Source organism: Micropterus dolomieu, linkage group LG04, assembly GCF_021292245.1.
Source record: "Micropterus dolomieu isolate WLL.071019.BEF.003 ecotype Adirondacks linkage group LG04, ASM2129224v1, whole genome shotgun sequence".
In the NCBI taxonomy this organism is placed as follows: domain Eukaryota; kingdom Metazoa; phylum Chordata; class Actinopteri; order Centrarchiformes; family Centrarchidae; genus Micropterus; species Micropterus dolomieu.
Window position 1 is genome coordinate 18,392,975 of NC_060153.1, and position 16,445 is coordinate 18,409,419.

The 16,445-nt window shown below is 41.3% G+C and overlaps 1 long non-coding RNA gene across 1 annotated transcript in view; it reads left to right on the plus strand.

The window, feature by feature from the left end:
- LOC123969210 overlaps window positions 1-8,434 on the plus strand; it is an 81,632-nt gene extending 73,198 nt beyond the window's left edge. The window contains exon 6 of the long non-coding RNA XR_006824679.1: window positions 8,271-8,434. This is a non-coding gene — a long non-coding RNA (uncharacterized LOC123969210). The remainder of the gene's footprint in view (window positions 1-8,270) is intronic.
- Window positions 8,435-16,445: the final 8,011 nt, after the last annotated feature.

Genomic DNA, 16,445 nt, shown 5'->3' on the forward strand with positions numbered 1-16,445 from the left:
TCACCTGAGGCCAATAGGTTACGTTTGTTGAGTTTCCTGGGAAGTGATGAAAGGACAGCATTGTAAGTGGGGGATAAGTGGTGGCGTAGACCCCCTCCCCTGTTCAATGACGGCTTCTCAACCCTGGTGTAGATGGCTTCCTTGACACCTCTTTCAAACCATCCATCTTCTCTGTCTAAAATGTGCACCTGGTGGTCCTCAAACGAGTGTCCTCTGTCCTTCAGATGTAAGTAGACTGCAGAGTCTTGACCTGAGGAGTTGGCCCTTCTGTGTTGAGCCATGTGTTTGTGTAGTGGTTGTTTAGTCTCCCCAATATACAGGTCTGTGCATTCCTCACTGCATTGGACTGCATACACTAGATTGCTTTTCTTCTGTTTGGGTGTGCGGTCTTTGGGGTGGACCCGCATCTGTCTTAGTGTGTTCTTGGGTTTAAAAAACACAGGGATGTTATGTTTGTTGAAAATCCTCCTGAGTTTCTCTGATACTCCAGACACATACGGAATCACAATGTTGTTGCGTTTGACCTTCTTTTCCTCCTCCCCTGTAGTTTTGTTCTTGGATATTGTGGCTGTTTTCACAAAGGTCCATTTAGGGTATCCACAGGCTGTAAGTGCCCCCTTCAGGTGGTTCTGTTCCTTCTCTCTGGCTTGGGCGCTTGTTGGTATGTTTTCCGCTCTGTGGTGCAGCGTTCTCATGACCCCTAGCTTGTGCTCCAGTGGGTGGTGTGAATCGAAGAGTAGGTATTGGTCTGTGTGTGTGGGTTTTCTGTAAACACCAATCTGCAGGCTCCTGTCCTCTTCAATGTGTGCAGCGCAGTCCAGGGCCAAACTGTTGTTGTGAACATCTTCTCGTGTGAACTTGATGTTACTGTCCACAGAGTTGATGTGTTCTGTGAAGGCTTGCACTTCCTGGCTTTTAATTTTGACCCAGGTGTCGTCCACATATCTGTACCAGTGGCTCGGTGCTATTCCTCTGAAGGAGTTGAGGGCTTTATTCTTCACTTCTTCCATGTAGATGTTTGCCACAATCGGGGATACCGGTGAGCCCATGGCACAGCCATGCTTCTGTCTGTAGAATCCACCGTTGTACTGGAAGTAGGTGGTGTTTAGACAGAGGTCGAGTAATTTACAGATTTGGTCAGGGCTGAGGCTAGTTCTGTTGTCCAGGGTGTTGTCTTGTGTTAGCCGTTTCCTAACGGTTTCTACTGCCTCTATGGTGGGGATGCAGGTGAACAAAGAAGTCACGTCATAGGATACCATGGTTTCATCTGGATCCAGTTTTAGTCCTCGAAACATCTGATGAAGGCAGCCGGCGGCTCCGCGAGTAAAATCAGTTGATGAAAGTGTGAATGAAAGTGCTGCTGCGCTAAAAAAAAAAAAAAGGGTCAGATGTCACGAGTGATGTGACATGCACATAAAATGTATGCAGTAGTGTTAAACGATATCAGTAGAGGAAATGAACGGAAAGCCAAAAACTGAGCGTCACCTTTGATACAAGTTACATCATTTCAATTTCCCTTAAACATTTAGGCTAATTAATTCCAAGACACCATGATCATATTCTTGGTTATTCAATAACGAATTTACAATCAGAATCAATAAATATAAATGCAGATAATATAGCCTAAGCATTGTGCCTGTAGAAATGATCCTGTGCCTCTGAGCAGGACACAGGGCCTATAGTTGGCCTAACCTATAATTATTGATTTGCAGGTGTTTGGTAACAGCTACAGAGAGAATTATGCTGCTCTGCACTGATAACTGAGACTTTATTAGTATCAGAAAAGTGCATGTGTGCAGACACAAACTTCATCAAAAGTGTGTAGGCCTACAGCTGTTAGAGCCGACTGACAGCTGATCCTGCTATTATCCTGCCGTTGTCATCACAAACGGACGTCGCTTGACATGACACTTCGGAGTAAAGGACGTCTCATGTCTCTAAAAACAAATTTCCTCATGCCTTCTCTCCTGGCTTGGTCTCTCCATGCATCCCCGGTGGGCGGGACTAAGACGCAAGGAAAAGTGAGCGAAATGTGGATGCAATTAAGAGACTTTATACTTCTGCTTCAAATTGACAGCGTAGGTGACGCCGTAGACTATGGGGCTACGCAGAGGCTACGCCGTCGCCTGACGTGCACCTCCTCAAAAATGTAACTACACGTCGAGTCGACGCGGACCGTAAGCTCTGTGATTGGTCGGCTGGGTAGTCTCGCAATGCCTCCGAGCCGACAGGAAGTATCCCGCACTTTGAAGTAACATTTACTAGCGGCCAAAACGGCGTCTGTAACAGTGAATCAATATATTTGACCGTCGCAACCCGAGCGAAATGACTCGTTTTGCTATCAGAATGTGATCCATTCTGTCGGTATCATTTGAAAAGGCTACACCAGCTGCACGTTTACAATTTTACCCCCATTTACATTAGCGGAGGGCTAACCTGGAAGTTAGCCTGCTCGGCCGGCAAAAGTCAACACAGTGGACGCTGTAGCGCTACTGCCGACTAGCGTTTGGGGGTGTAATCGCATAATGACGGACACACCTACGCACAAGTATAAATGCATGTCTACGTGCGTAGCCTACAGCGTAGGTACGCACGTAGACCCTATGCAGGAGTATAAATGGGCCTTTAGACTCAGAGCAACAACATCGGCGGGTTTTGGAGTTAAAAACGGCGAAAATTTTTTTTTTCAATCAGTAATTTCGCCCACAGCACTTTTGTTTTCAACACAATCTTTATTTGCTTATGATTCCATAAAACGACACATTTAAACCTCCCTATTATATTATTTAAGTAAAAGTGCTGCTGATGGAATAAAATTATGCATAGTCGCTTTTTCCACAAAACTCTGTAAAGTAAGTAGTAAAATGAAATTTTATTTAGCTCAAGATTCAAGTTATTATCACTCAACACCAAAAAAATCGCATTAAGAATCTGGAAATGGAGAATGTTCAAAATTACTGCAAAAAAGAATGAAAACAAATTAGTAGTATTCCAGTGGAATTTAATTTTAATAAGCATCAGTGAATCAGTGTAATTTAGTATGCGGAAATTAAAGTTTTTTTAAAATTGTATTATATTTCAGTGAAGGTTTACTCAGTTTTGACAAATATTTTGAGTATTCTTATTTGGGTTTACGGTGTATCTGCGATCTTTATTAGTAACCTGTTTATATTGTGTATATTTTGTGTGTATTTTTGGATTAGCGCCTTACCATTAACCTATTTATAATTATGATACTCCCCATTAACCTATTTAAATATGCTGGTGTGTAGATTCGGCACCCTAATGATAATCATTTATTCTTCAACTTTTAATTTTTTCTTTAATTTATTATAATTTTTTTTAAATATTTGCACTCTGTCCTACTGTATACTGCAACTCCTACACAACAATATCCCTCAAGATAAATAAGGTACTATCTTATATTAAATGTGGATGTTATTGTGCAAAATGTGACTGTAAAATGTCTAAATGTAGTCTAAAAAGCCTAGATATAAAAAAAAAAATCCTGACACAATACTACTGTACTTTATTGATGTAGTGTCCACTGTGCGCTTGTGTGTTTTAACTTCATAGTTGCTATTTATCTGGCATTTCATACGAGTCCCAATGTGATAGGAATGGAGTATAATTGTCATTAAATTAGCCTTTAACTTTTAGGACATTATTACTTGGTATCAGTTGGAAATGTTCTCATACATCACATAGTTAAGCTGCAAAACTGTCAATTGAATCAAGCACTCTCTGAAGCGCCAGTGACATTTGAAGCTTTGGACGTCATCAGTCATGTGATATTTTTAATTTGACACAAGCCACAACACAATGTTTTCAAAAAGTGTACTTCACAGGACTGGATCAAAGCTTCATGCTTGTGATTGTCTTTCACTGTGTTTCATTTCTTAAATATACATATTTATTAATGGGTTTTTGTGAAATCCCCTACAACTGAGTGGCCTGTGCATCAGAAATGAGTCCTGAAAAACAAACCGTAGATCAGTTGGAATGGGTATGGCTTTTCCAAAATGTAGGAGCTACAACAGCAAAAGCATGGTCACCTATGGATTTAAAACGTTATCGGGGAACAGATAAAATACCTTGATTAGATGATAGAGAGCTCAACAACTCTGCTATTTGTGCAGGGGCCAGGCCATTCAAGATCTTGTGCCTAATTAGTGCCAATTTGAAGTCAGTTCTGTGTTTTACTGGACGCCAATAATGACGCATTGGAACCTATGACTAGTTTTTGTTAAAACTTAGCTGCTGCATATATATGCATTTATTATTCAAATTATTTGACAACATAACATTAACTCATGTTATTTGAAGTACAACAGACAGTAGAGGGCACCAGCACCAAAGGTAAAGCTTTGCCAACCTCCAGCTTGACAGAGCTCTAGTTGAGGTTTTGTTACACATATTCACATATACTGATTGATGCACTGTAACACAGTAGAAGATTAAATTTCCTTATATGCTGTTCCTCTATGTTCACTTACAGTATCACTTCATGAACCAGTTATGGATTGCCACACGGATTCATCAGTCACAAAATAGTTTAACTGAGTATATTTCTAAATTTCGATGTCACATACTGAGCACTGGCATAGCTTAAGTGACAGATGCAAGATGTCTGAGTGAGTTATTTCATCTTGCCTTGACGAGTGACAGAGTGACACCCTTTGGTGTGGTGCATTTTGCAAAATGCTGTGACAGCTCCATCTCTCAATTGTTGGCTTCTCCAGTCGCCTCTGTGGCATAATAGACCTGTCATCAGCATCGTCCTCCACCATCCCTCTTCTGCTTTTGTCTAGACAGCAGTTTATCAAACATCTTCAGCCGTTTTTTGGGGTTTTTTTGCAAGCACAGATAAGGAATGTCAAATGTGGCGTTTTCAATACCACAGTGCCAGATTGGAGATAGATAAATGTTTGACCTCCTTAGGCACTGTCTACGGTTTCTGCACAAGTATAGATTAATGTGCTCACTTGGAACTTGCTCACTGCATCTTAGAGTAATTTAGCAGAAATCTAATTTTCTTCTGTGGTGCAAAATCATTTCACCTATTTACAAAATAAATCATCTTGCTTGAAACATTTTCTTGAACAAAATGTCATTCCTCTCGATTTTGTTTCTGTCCCTTTCTCATGGTAATTTGTAATTCTCAAAGCAAGCAAACAGGTGAAATAGTCTGAATCCTCTTGCAGATGTTTTCATTACTTTTAGGCATCAATAAACTTAACAGGGCCATATCTACCCCTGAGGACACTGAGGTCGTTTTAGCAACCTGGTGTTTACATTACACATTGTAGTTATTGTTAAAAAATATTCTTAGGGGGCTTAATTGATGTAACAGGGAAAGGTAAGGCAGGTCTAGCTTGGAGTCATTTGCTGACCCCACAAGTGTTCACTGACCTTCCAGCTCTGGTTATTTCTTACGTGTAACTGTCCTTGTTAGGGAGACAACACTGATAAGGTAGAGACAGTATCTCAGGCATCAGGCTAACAGATATATGTGTTCTCTGGGAATCTGGCAAGGTTGAGTCTTACAAGAATGTTTACATGATCTTACTGGCTCCACAGATTAGAGTACAACTCATGGATAGTAATAGATTCCAATTTGACACTGCGTCTCCTCGGCCAGGCTCAATAAACCAAGCGATGTTAAGTCTTCATCTGTCAACTTCTTCTTAACACCTGAACCTGACTCCCAATATTTCTTCACCAGTTATTTTATAGGCTGATTCTAGTGTTTACAGACTCTTATTTGTAAATTAATTAGAACATTTTAGACACTTCACCTTTGTTGAAATTTTCTGTGTTATGGGGGGATTAAGAAGAGGTTAAGAATTAGGCCTTTTGGTCCTGAATAAGGTATTGGCAGTGGGGATTGATTAAAATGTGAAGCATTAAAAAACAATGTCATATTGTGATTATGTAGCAGTGCACTGAATGTAATGATATTCAGATCTATTTCCTTTCCTACCCCAGGTCATCCTTAGCTTCCTCTTTACCAGGCAAACTGTCTGCTGCAATGACCAGCAAGAGTTTGTGGAGATGCAGAACCTTCTCATTGTGTCTTACTTTGTCTTTAAAGAAACACACACATTTCTATTTCTGAGTGTGTGCCCTCTGACCACTGCAGCTGCACCTCTTCAGCACAAGTAGCTATAATTGCCCTTTTCCCTCCAATTTAAATGTGCTTGTTTGGCATGACATAAAAATAAATTTATGTTGCCAGTGCATATAAGGGAAAATAGTGGATAGAGAAAAAGAAAGCAAAAGAAATTACAATACCAAGCAGTTGTATTAGAAAATAATTTAAAAGAAGATTAGCAAAAATCCCGATATATCTTGGATATCCTAATTTTATCTTCTGTAGTGTTGACATAAGATGTCCATCCAGCCAGATTATACAGATACGTCATGTTAGAAGCTCCATGTATGGTCATTTTATGCATACACTTATACACTTAAAATATTACTGTCTTTAAAATCTCATGTATGTCCACATAGGTTATTTTATCTGTCTGCCTTGCCTTGTAGCAGCAGGTAATGATCTGAGCTGCTATAGTCTTGCAGTGTTTCTGTCTTAGCCCAACAGAGAACAACATTTTTCTATCATCTGACAGGGTCATAAAGCCTCAAATAGTTATTTAAATTATGTTATTTTTGAATTTCTATTTATTTAACTTACCTGTATGTTCCATTTGGCGGAGCATACACAATCTTTTATGTCAGCACCCTAGCAGTTTAATAGAACAACTGAAACAAAATAAAAAGAACTGACAGAAAGTAGTGAAACGAAACACTTACAATAAACAAGGTACTTGCTCAGAGAAACGTATCACATGGAGGTAGAGACTGAGTATGTTCTTGAAGAGGTACAAGTGGTTTGATTTTTAGGGGACACTGTTTTTTTTATTCCATGAGACCACTGCAATAACAGCTCCAAGAGCATTAAACCGGTCACTGGAGCGTGTTAAACAAGAAGTGTTAGAGCAGCAAAGATGAGATACAAGATAAAACTTTTCCAACAACACTGTATCAGTACCAGTGGTTATTATATCTCTCAGACAGGGGAGGCCAACCAACTGTATCATATAGAAAGCAGTGGTGAGTGTTGCAATTATCAGCTGTGATGAACCAGAGGGCAGAGTGGTAAATGTAATCTAGTGGAGTCAGAAGGGAGGCAGCAGCATATTTGAAATCCCCATGATCCAGAACTGAGAAGAAAACTGATGCAACAATCTTATTTTCACTAGTCAGAGGGAAGCTTTCAGAGGGAACATTTTCTTATCAAGCCAGATGCCAAGATATTTAGATTCTGTGACCCTTTCAGTAGTGAAGAAATGCATATTATTGTCATTAATTTCTCTGAATTTGGACAGTTGCATGACATTTGTTTTATTTTGGCATTAAGTACTAATATAAGGTTAGTAAGGGCATCTTGCAGTGCAATAAACCTGCATTAATTGACAGCCAATGACTGACACCTGTAACCCCGTTAGCTCTATGTGTATATTTTGGCCACTTTGGGGCAGCTAACAAGCTACACTGACATCACTTAACAATGCTAAAGTGGCTTTAATTAGTATTTTTTATAACAATAGACCAAATAACTATGTGTAATATGAAAAGGGTCACTTGAAGTGACAAATTAACAGAAAATTATCACCTGACTATGTGCATTTTCCCTCTGCTCTACAGAGTATTATAGCACTTTTCAGTTCATTGTTTTAATTTTCCTGCAACTTGTGTGTTTGGGTTCACTCTCACTTAAATCCACTTTACCTGCTTGGCATTAAATAGCAGACAGGCATAGTTAGCAACCACCTGAGGGGGTTTGAGCGCTTCTTGGATGCGCTTAAATTTTTCTTTTTTTGAGAGTGTCAATGGGATCATAGTCATTTGATTCATTGTTATGTAACATATTAATAAGAGTGTCTTTAAAGGAGTTGTAATTTCTCAGTGACTAATTGGACAGAATCAGCAAAACACACAGGAGGTTATCGTCATCATAATAATAATAATAATAAGATAATGATAAGTATTTAATACATCTATTTAGATTTGGATATGTGTCTCCAAAACAGATATGTTCTCACTCACTGGATAATATGTGCGCCCAGACGTGCAAATAGACAATGTGTGTAGTTGTGTGGGTTGTTGGAGGCCCTTGACGCCCCCACCCCCCACCCACCCCCTTTACCTCCAGATCTCTCTCTCTCTCTCTCTCTGTCTTTCTGCCCACCCCGTTCTCATTCCATCAGGTCCTGCGACCGCCTCATCTCCTCCACCAGAGCGCGAGGATCAGACAGAGGGGAGTGTAGGAGGCAGGGAGAACAACAGCAGCATCACTGTCAGCCGTCTCCCTCACTGGGGGAGAGAGGGAGAAAAAGAGAGAGGTGGGGAGAGAAGAAGTGGAGAGAGTGACGAGAAAAGAGGAGAGAGAGAGTGAGAAAAAGAAGTTTTCAGTTGGAGGGAGGACAAGCAAGAGAGAGTTTGGAGTGAGAGCGTGGTGGGTGGTAGTGGGGGTATTGAGAGCTTCATATTCCCTTTTCTTTAATCAGCTGCGAGCACCACTTGCCTTCTCTTTTTCTCCTTCTCCCCTCCTTCTCCTCCTCCTCCTCCTCCTCCTCCTCTTCTTCCTCCACTCTGCCCCTCTTCTTGTCCCTACTCTCCACTCCCAGCTCCCGCCGTGGGGTCTCAGCTCTCCATCTCCCTCCCCCCCTCCCTCGCTCCCTACCTCCCCCGGGCCCTGCTGGGCGCCTCCGGGCTGCTCCGCCGCAGGAGGATGTCTCGCAGGGAGTCTCCGCCGCCGCCCTCATCACCTACACCTCCACAGCTGCTGGGAGGGCGGAGAGGAGAAGTGGATTGCACGGATCGTCCGGAGCGCGCCGAGCCGCTGTCGGACGCTGAGAGGGAGATAATCCAGGACACGTGGGGACACGTCTACAAGAACTGTGAGGACGTGGGGGTATCCGTGCTCATAAGGTGAGTTTTTATTATCAAGAGGTGAAAGCCGAGGATTTTATTTGCACTGTTGAAAACTCCCATGTTTGTCTCAGTGTGTGTAAACTTTTGAACAAGAGATCACTGAATACATTGCAGATGAAGATGCTTAATTTTAAGGCTGTGTGTTGATGTAACGCCTGCTGTTTGAGCTTTCTCTGTCTGTTGCTCTATTTGGATGTAGGTGCTTTATTCTCACGGTAAATCCTGGTACTCTCTATTAATTCCCTGTGATCAATTCACCATACAGTGCGTCATTATTAATAAGTGGTTGGATAGTAAAGTAATTTGTAATTATAGGCCTACTACACATGAAGGCAACAGAAGAAAGGTATTTTCTTTTTTTCTAAACGGTAGGCCTAACTGTAAAAACTTTGTGTAATATTAAAGGCTCACTTCATTGCTTATGAAGTGTTTGACTCTGCTGATATAAATGGAGATTCACCTTGCATAAGGTTCTTTCAACCACCTCGCTTTTTTGTTGCTGATGAATATCCAAGGAATACAGAGATCACACGCACCAAATGTGAGGAGAAAATGAGCAAAAGAATTCATACAATGTTTGAAAAACAATTAGCACATCTGAATAGTGCATCAAAGGTATAAATATTAGCAGTAGTAGCAAGAATCTGTGATGGTTGATATAGCATTAACAAAATCTGTAAAAAGCTTTACAGATAATGTTTTAATGCTGTAGGCCTAAATGTTTCTCAATTATTTGGTCCAGTAGCTTCTGAATGAGCCGACCGCTTTGCTGTCTTCACAGGTTATAGAGAGGCTTAGGTTTGTGTGGACATGTTTGTGGCAGGGTGTTCAAGGCTACTAGAGCACAGAGTAAACCTTCATAGGGTTAATTTCTGCAAATCCCTATCCCCTGTTGAGCGGTAGCCATTATGCCTTAGCAGCCACGGTCAGAACAGCAGGTCATGTGACGCCCGCAGGTGCAAAACGACTTTTCCCGTGCACAATCATTACAAAAGGCACAGCTGTCAAATTAATAGCTTAGTCCTTACTCGCTGTAGTGGCTGTTTTGGTTTAGACTGAAGTGCTTCCCAGATTTTTTTCCTCACGTTTATCACACCAAACTCTCACCTACAACCATGTATTCATTTAAAGCGTCCCCTTAAAGAGCAGCTTTTGTTTTTGTTGACCTGGTTTAACTTCTCACCTTGTTGCTGATGTAGGTGTGCAATTCAGGTGTGTCGGTACACTATGACATCACTATGGATGTGGTTACAGGTGCATCAAACCAGAAACTTACCCCAAGAGGACAGTGAAAGACACTGATTGATTTTTAGTCTGATGTTCCCCTTATAATTCAAATTGTCCTAGTTGTTCCTGAGTTTAGGCTGCAAAATTATTTGATACCTGTTTGATCTATTTGAAGTCCCAGGACCCATTCACACTACGGCATTTTAGAAATAAAACGGAGATCTTTTGCTATGTTTGCACCTCCCATCCAGACTAAAACGGCGCAAATGAAGACCTAAAACGGAGAAGTTTGGAAACGCTGCCGACCCCATTTTGCGTTTCAAGACTCCAGAGGGCGTTGTAGTGAAGACGGACAAAAACGGAGGACTTTAGAAAATATGATGCTCAGCTCTCTGATTGGGTTTTATAAGTCATGCAAAGCACAAACACGATGCTACTGACAGAGTTTTTGAGTTGGTAAATATTCTGTACCATGCAGATAACACTTAGGCCTATCTGCCTACAGTTGTAAGCTACTGTGCACGTCGCCGGTTACTTTTCCACGACTCCCAGTCTGTTTTCTGCCACAGTCCCGTGTTACATTTAGTAACAGTCCCAGCTCGTTATTGTTGAAAAATCTGGTCTGATTCATCGCCTGCATTTCTTTATTCTTTCGCCAAATCTTCTGTAACTTCGGGAAAGACCATCTGCTTCATGTTTACACCGGCACACACTTGCTCAGTTTACCTGAACAGCCAATCGATGTGCGTTTTCAGTCGTTTTAATGTAGACAGATCAACTCCAAAACAAACTAAAACGCTGGTGTGGATGGAGATCGTATTCATCTTAATTCTGTTTGTAAACTAAAACAGAGTAGTGTGGATGAGGCCACAGTTTACACCATGTGTTGAGGCACTTGTGCACACACACACACACACACACACACATCTAGTACTGCAACCATTCCCTCAACCTCTCACCAATGACTGAGCTGTCACAAGTGTAGAGAAGGAAGGAACATCACATTCCTCTCTCATTAAGATGCTGAAGAAATACTCCATATTCCACTTCTCCTCCATTACAGTATGATAAGACACTGAGGATAAGTCTCTGAGATTGTGAATGTGTTGAATATGCGCCTTGTGCATTTACATTTATCTTGGGTAAAAATTCATCTATAGAAGACAGTTTATGCCTCATACATTTGTATCTTTGTTAGTACTGTAAGCACCTTGTTCTTATGTTATGCACAGCTCTAGTCTTGCTCTACCATTGCTTCTGTCTTCTTAAGCTGTGAAAACATACCCATGACCAATAAAATCTAAAATTTCCCAGACTCTAATCTTCAACAGGCAGTAATTCTCTGAAGCTTCACTGCAACACACTGTGGTTATCCTGCTTCATGTTTTTAAAAAAATACATATATCACAGAAGAAAGACTTGGTTCGGTTGAATGTCCTCAGCTCCTTAAGGGCTTGTTAAAATGGACAGCGAGTTGTAGCAAAGGAGACCGATGAGTGAGACAAACTGATTTTTGGTTTGGGGTGATGAGAATTCCTGAGGGAGAGAGTGGAAGGGACAGAGAGCATCCTTTGTACATAATGTACATATGTGTGTGTCTTGTGTGCTTATCTGTGGATGACAGCAACAAGCTTTGGCACTTAACTGTCTCTTCCATGCTCACCATCTTCTTCTCTGTCACTCCTTTCAAATCTCTTGTTCTCTTGGCATATTTTCTCCTCCCTTGATGAAAAGATGACATTCTTCTTGCTCTAAAATCTCAGTTGGCGATGCTGACCATTAAAATCAATTATGTCAACATTGCCAAGCACATTACACATCCAGGAACTAGGTTTGCTGACTGTGGTGTAGATGCATATGGTTAAGAGCTTCTCGTAGCTAATGAAACAACTAGTTTGGGTCTGTCTAAGGGTAACAAAATACACCTACCAGCACCATGGAGGTCACTCCTAAACACGTTATATATTAATACGTACAAAAAACTGATAAGACTGTATAAAACATGGATGTAGTCTCCGTGACATCACCCATAGGTTTCTGAAGATCGATTGTTAAGCTCACTGTCAGTGGCTGCAGTTTTAAGCCACATTTTTACACTGCACTTTTAGATCCTGGTTGTTTATATCCATATAGTATAAGATTTTATTTATTGGACATTTAGATCTTAAGTATTAAGACCCCAGATCCTAGTCGCAAGTGGATTTGCTGCTAGCATAACCCGGCTTGCCGTTGGGGACAGCAGATAATATCACCCCTGTTGTGCACTATCACCACTCACCACCAGTAACACCGCCATCCGGGATTAAACATAAGATAATCTAACCTGCTTTCCAGATGTTGATCCATCGCAGCAGGTGCAATGTTTGGGCCTGTACCAGGAAGTCCCGTTCTCAGTAGGACATCCTGTGTGTAACGCATTACAAGTCTACTTTCCGTGGGCGTTTACTCTTAAAATTAAAGAAATAATCTTAAGGTCAAAATTGTTAGGAGCACGGCCGAGGACTTTTAAGAAGTTTAAGAGTTTCTTTAGTAGAGGAGAAAATGGCAGAAAGACGAAGAGGGAGAAGAAATGTGATGCAGACAATGGATGACTGGTTAATCAGACGCTATAGATTAGATCGTGCAGGGATCATGTTTGTGACTGATCTTATTAGAGACGTGCTAACATCTCCGACACAGCGCTGGAATGCCATAGCGCCAGAAATGAAAGTAATCACTACATTACGATATTTGGCAGCTGGGAAAATGCAACAGTGCAGCAGTGATGATTTGGGTCTGTCACAACCTTCTATAAGCAGAGTGATCACATAAACAATTACAGCACTTTCAGAACCTTTTATTGTGTCGCAGTTCATTTCGTTTCCACTGGACATTCCCACCTTGCAGGCTCAAAAAACTGCATTTATGAATATAGCAGGGGAATGAACCGTTAATAGTTTGTGCTATACGCTCCCACGTCTGCTTCTTGCCCCATGCTGTGACACCCAGCCCGAATTTTCCTTTTAGAATGGCTTTGTGTTCATCCACTAACTGGGCTAACAGTAAACACTGTTCCTTTGTCCAGTTGGGCTTTCTCGCCCTTCTTGGTTTTGATTCCATGTTTGATACATTAAAACCAACATTCAAACCACCACTTAAATAGACATGTCAGCAATCAGTGTAACTGGAAAGAGTGGAACAATTTTTATCATTCTAAGCCTGGTAATATGGTATGTTGAATGAAAAACATGGTAAATAAAAAACAGGATTTATATATATATATATATATTTATAGTTATAGTGTGTGTGTGTGTGTGTACGGTCATATAGGAAATATTACGCATGTAATTTCCAAAGTGAAGGCTTAGAATAGAACCTATACTTAAAATCACAATAAGATGAAAGTTTTTGTCTTTTCCTTGCTCAGAGTTGCTCTCAGATCAGTCCCTGATCACTCTTAAGCTAAGACTCCTACGTAAAAGTTTTTAAGCTAAATTAAGAGTTTTCTGAGAGGATTCTTAGAATCTTTATGAATACGGGCCCAGATCTTTGACCATGGGAACCCCTCTCACTACCACAAGCGCCGAAGAGTTGGACTCAACCCTCCCATGTTTGGGTGCCACCCTGCCCATACTGCAGACCACTGGACACAGCTGTGAGCTAAGCCCAAGGCCCTGGTTAGCTCCACTCCCAGCCAGAAGGACCCACGGACTGTTGCTCGTAAGGGTCCCAAACACGGTGGAATCTCCCCTGTCGTCCCCTTCCATTTCAGGCCCTCCAGCTGACCAACTAATTTTCCATTTTGGACAAGCAGGAGCTCACCCCACTCACTTGATGCCACATCCCCCCATCATCCGTGGAGTCTTATGTGTGTCCAAGCTGTCTCTCTCTCCAGTTGACCATCGCGCTAAACGACATGCACCCTCTTCACGATCTGGCTGCGAGAAGTTTACCGCTTGTCCTGTAATCCCCTCTCCTGTTCAGACTTCCAATCCCCTTCTCCTTCTTCATTGATTACTGGTGATTCCATAATCATAAACATAAAAACAAAAACGGCTGCAACGTATTGCTTCCCAGGCGCCAAGGATCTGGACATTGTTCAACGGATGCTGTCTCTTGAGTAAAACCCTTACGCCAGAAATGTTGTTATCCACGATGATGCCTATCAACCGTCTTTTTAAATTACTCACTAACGGCACGATTCCCTCTTTCTGTCGAGGTGTTGGGCGTTTTAGCAGGCTGCTCAGTCTCAACAGATGGCTACAGTCAGTTTGCTCCTCACAATACTTTGATTTTAAATCGATAGTTTTAATCTTTTCTGGGAGCATGCATCATTTTTTTAAACAGAAATAGCGTTCACCCCAGACCACACAAAGAAATATTAGTTCCTTGTCTATTGGTTGTGTCCCTTATTATTTTAAAACTGTTTGTGTGAACCCACTGCCTAAAGAGCCTGGGCTGGATCCCTTCCTCCCTCAAAAGACCGATTTCCAAGTTACCTTTTAATAAAACTCTAAAATTGTGTCCAAAAAAAATCTCTCTGCACTGGAAAATAATAAAATAACAACTTTCAATATGGTTTCTGGAAGTGTCACAGCACTGAGACTGGACGGTCACTAATGCACTTTTAATGGCTGCCAATGATGGCATGTGCTTAGTCCTTCTACTCCTGGAACTTAACACAGCATTTGACATGATCAGTCACAGCATCCTGTTAGACAGTCTGAGGGACTGAGTGGGGATGTCTTGTACAGCCTTCATTACGTTCATCGTACCTGTCAAATAGGAAGTTCTGTGTCTGTGTTAACAACTATGTCTTTTAATTTTCTTCTGTTAATATGGTTTGCCTAAGTTTTGGGACTAGTTTTATTTTCTTTATACATGCTTCCCCTTGGACACATTATTCAGAGACATGGTGTTCCCTTACTGACTGCCTCTGTGTAAATTTACTCCAGCTGAACTCAGACAAAACTGAGATCCAGCACATGGCAAAACAAATTCTGCCATCTGCTGGTTCCCTATTGAAACACAGTAAACCTGTTGCAATGGAATCTTGGCGTCTGGTTTGACAGTAATAAGTTTTGAGCAGCACACATAGCTTGTGCGTCGTGTTTAACTTAACTTTGAAAGACACAGATCGTTTTACAGTCCTTCATATCATCATGTCTTGATTTACTGCAACAGCCTTTTCGTTTCCTGAAACAAAAATCTGTTTTTGTCTCCCAGAATGTTTTAGAATAGATTTTAAGATTATACTGATTACTTTTAAGGCTCTTCATGGCCCCTTTGCCTGCTATATCTCTGACCTTTTAGCCTTAGTATGCCTCAGCACGTACTTTGAGATCCTCGAGCAAAGGTCTTTGTACAACACAACCCCCATGTGAACACGGATTTGCATTTTCATGTCATTCCACGTGCCTGAATGCATGGAGAGAATAGACAGTGACAATAGCCTCAGTTGATCTCACCAATGCGTACAAATGCAATTGCACCAAAGAGTGAGAGCCCCCTAGGCGTCAGAAGAACAGTGCGTATGGCAGCTTTGTGAATACAATCAAACCCTGGATATTTTGACTCAAATAGTACTATAGAAAATTTCACTTGATTAATTTTAGGTACTTCATGGTATATTTATAAAAGGGTGTTGGAGCAGGACATGCAAACTAGATTAACGTAAATGCTATGTGATATAGCATGTCGTCATTCCGCCGCTGGTTGTCGAGGTGGTGTCCAGCAAACGATGTGGGCTTTGTAGATCATTGGCAGACTTTCTGGGGGAGACCTGGTGTGATTCGGAGAGACGGCATCCATCCCACTTGGGAAAGAGCAGCTCTCATTTCTAGAAATCTGGCCAAGTTTATTAGTGGACCAAATCCATGACAACCCAGAGTTGAGACCAGGAGGCAGAGTCGCAGTTTAACACACTTCTCTGCCCTTCTAATTCAGCAGTTACCCACCCAAAACCCTACGCAGAGTCGCAGTCTAACACACTTCTCTGCTCCTCCATTTCAGGAGTTACTTAGTGAAAATCCTATAGTGACGGTGTCTGCCCCCCGACCATCGAAATTATTTAAATCAAAGGTAAACAGAAGAGGAGCTGTGCATAAAAACCTCATAAAAATTAAAACCACAAGAGCAATAGTGCAAACGAATAGGAGAGTTAAATGTGGACTCTTAAACATCAGATCTCTCTCTTCTAAAGGTGTACTAGTAAATGAACTAATATCAGATTATAATATTGA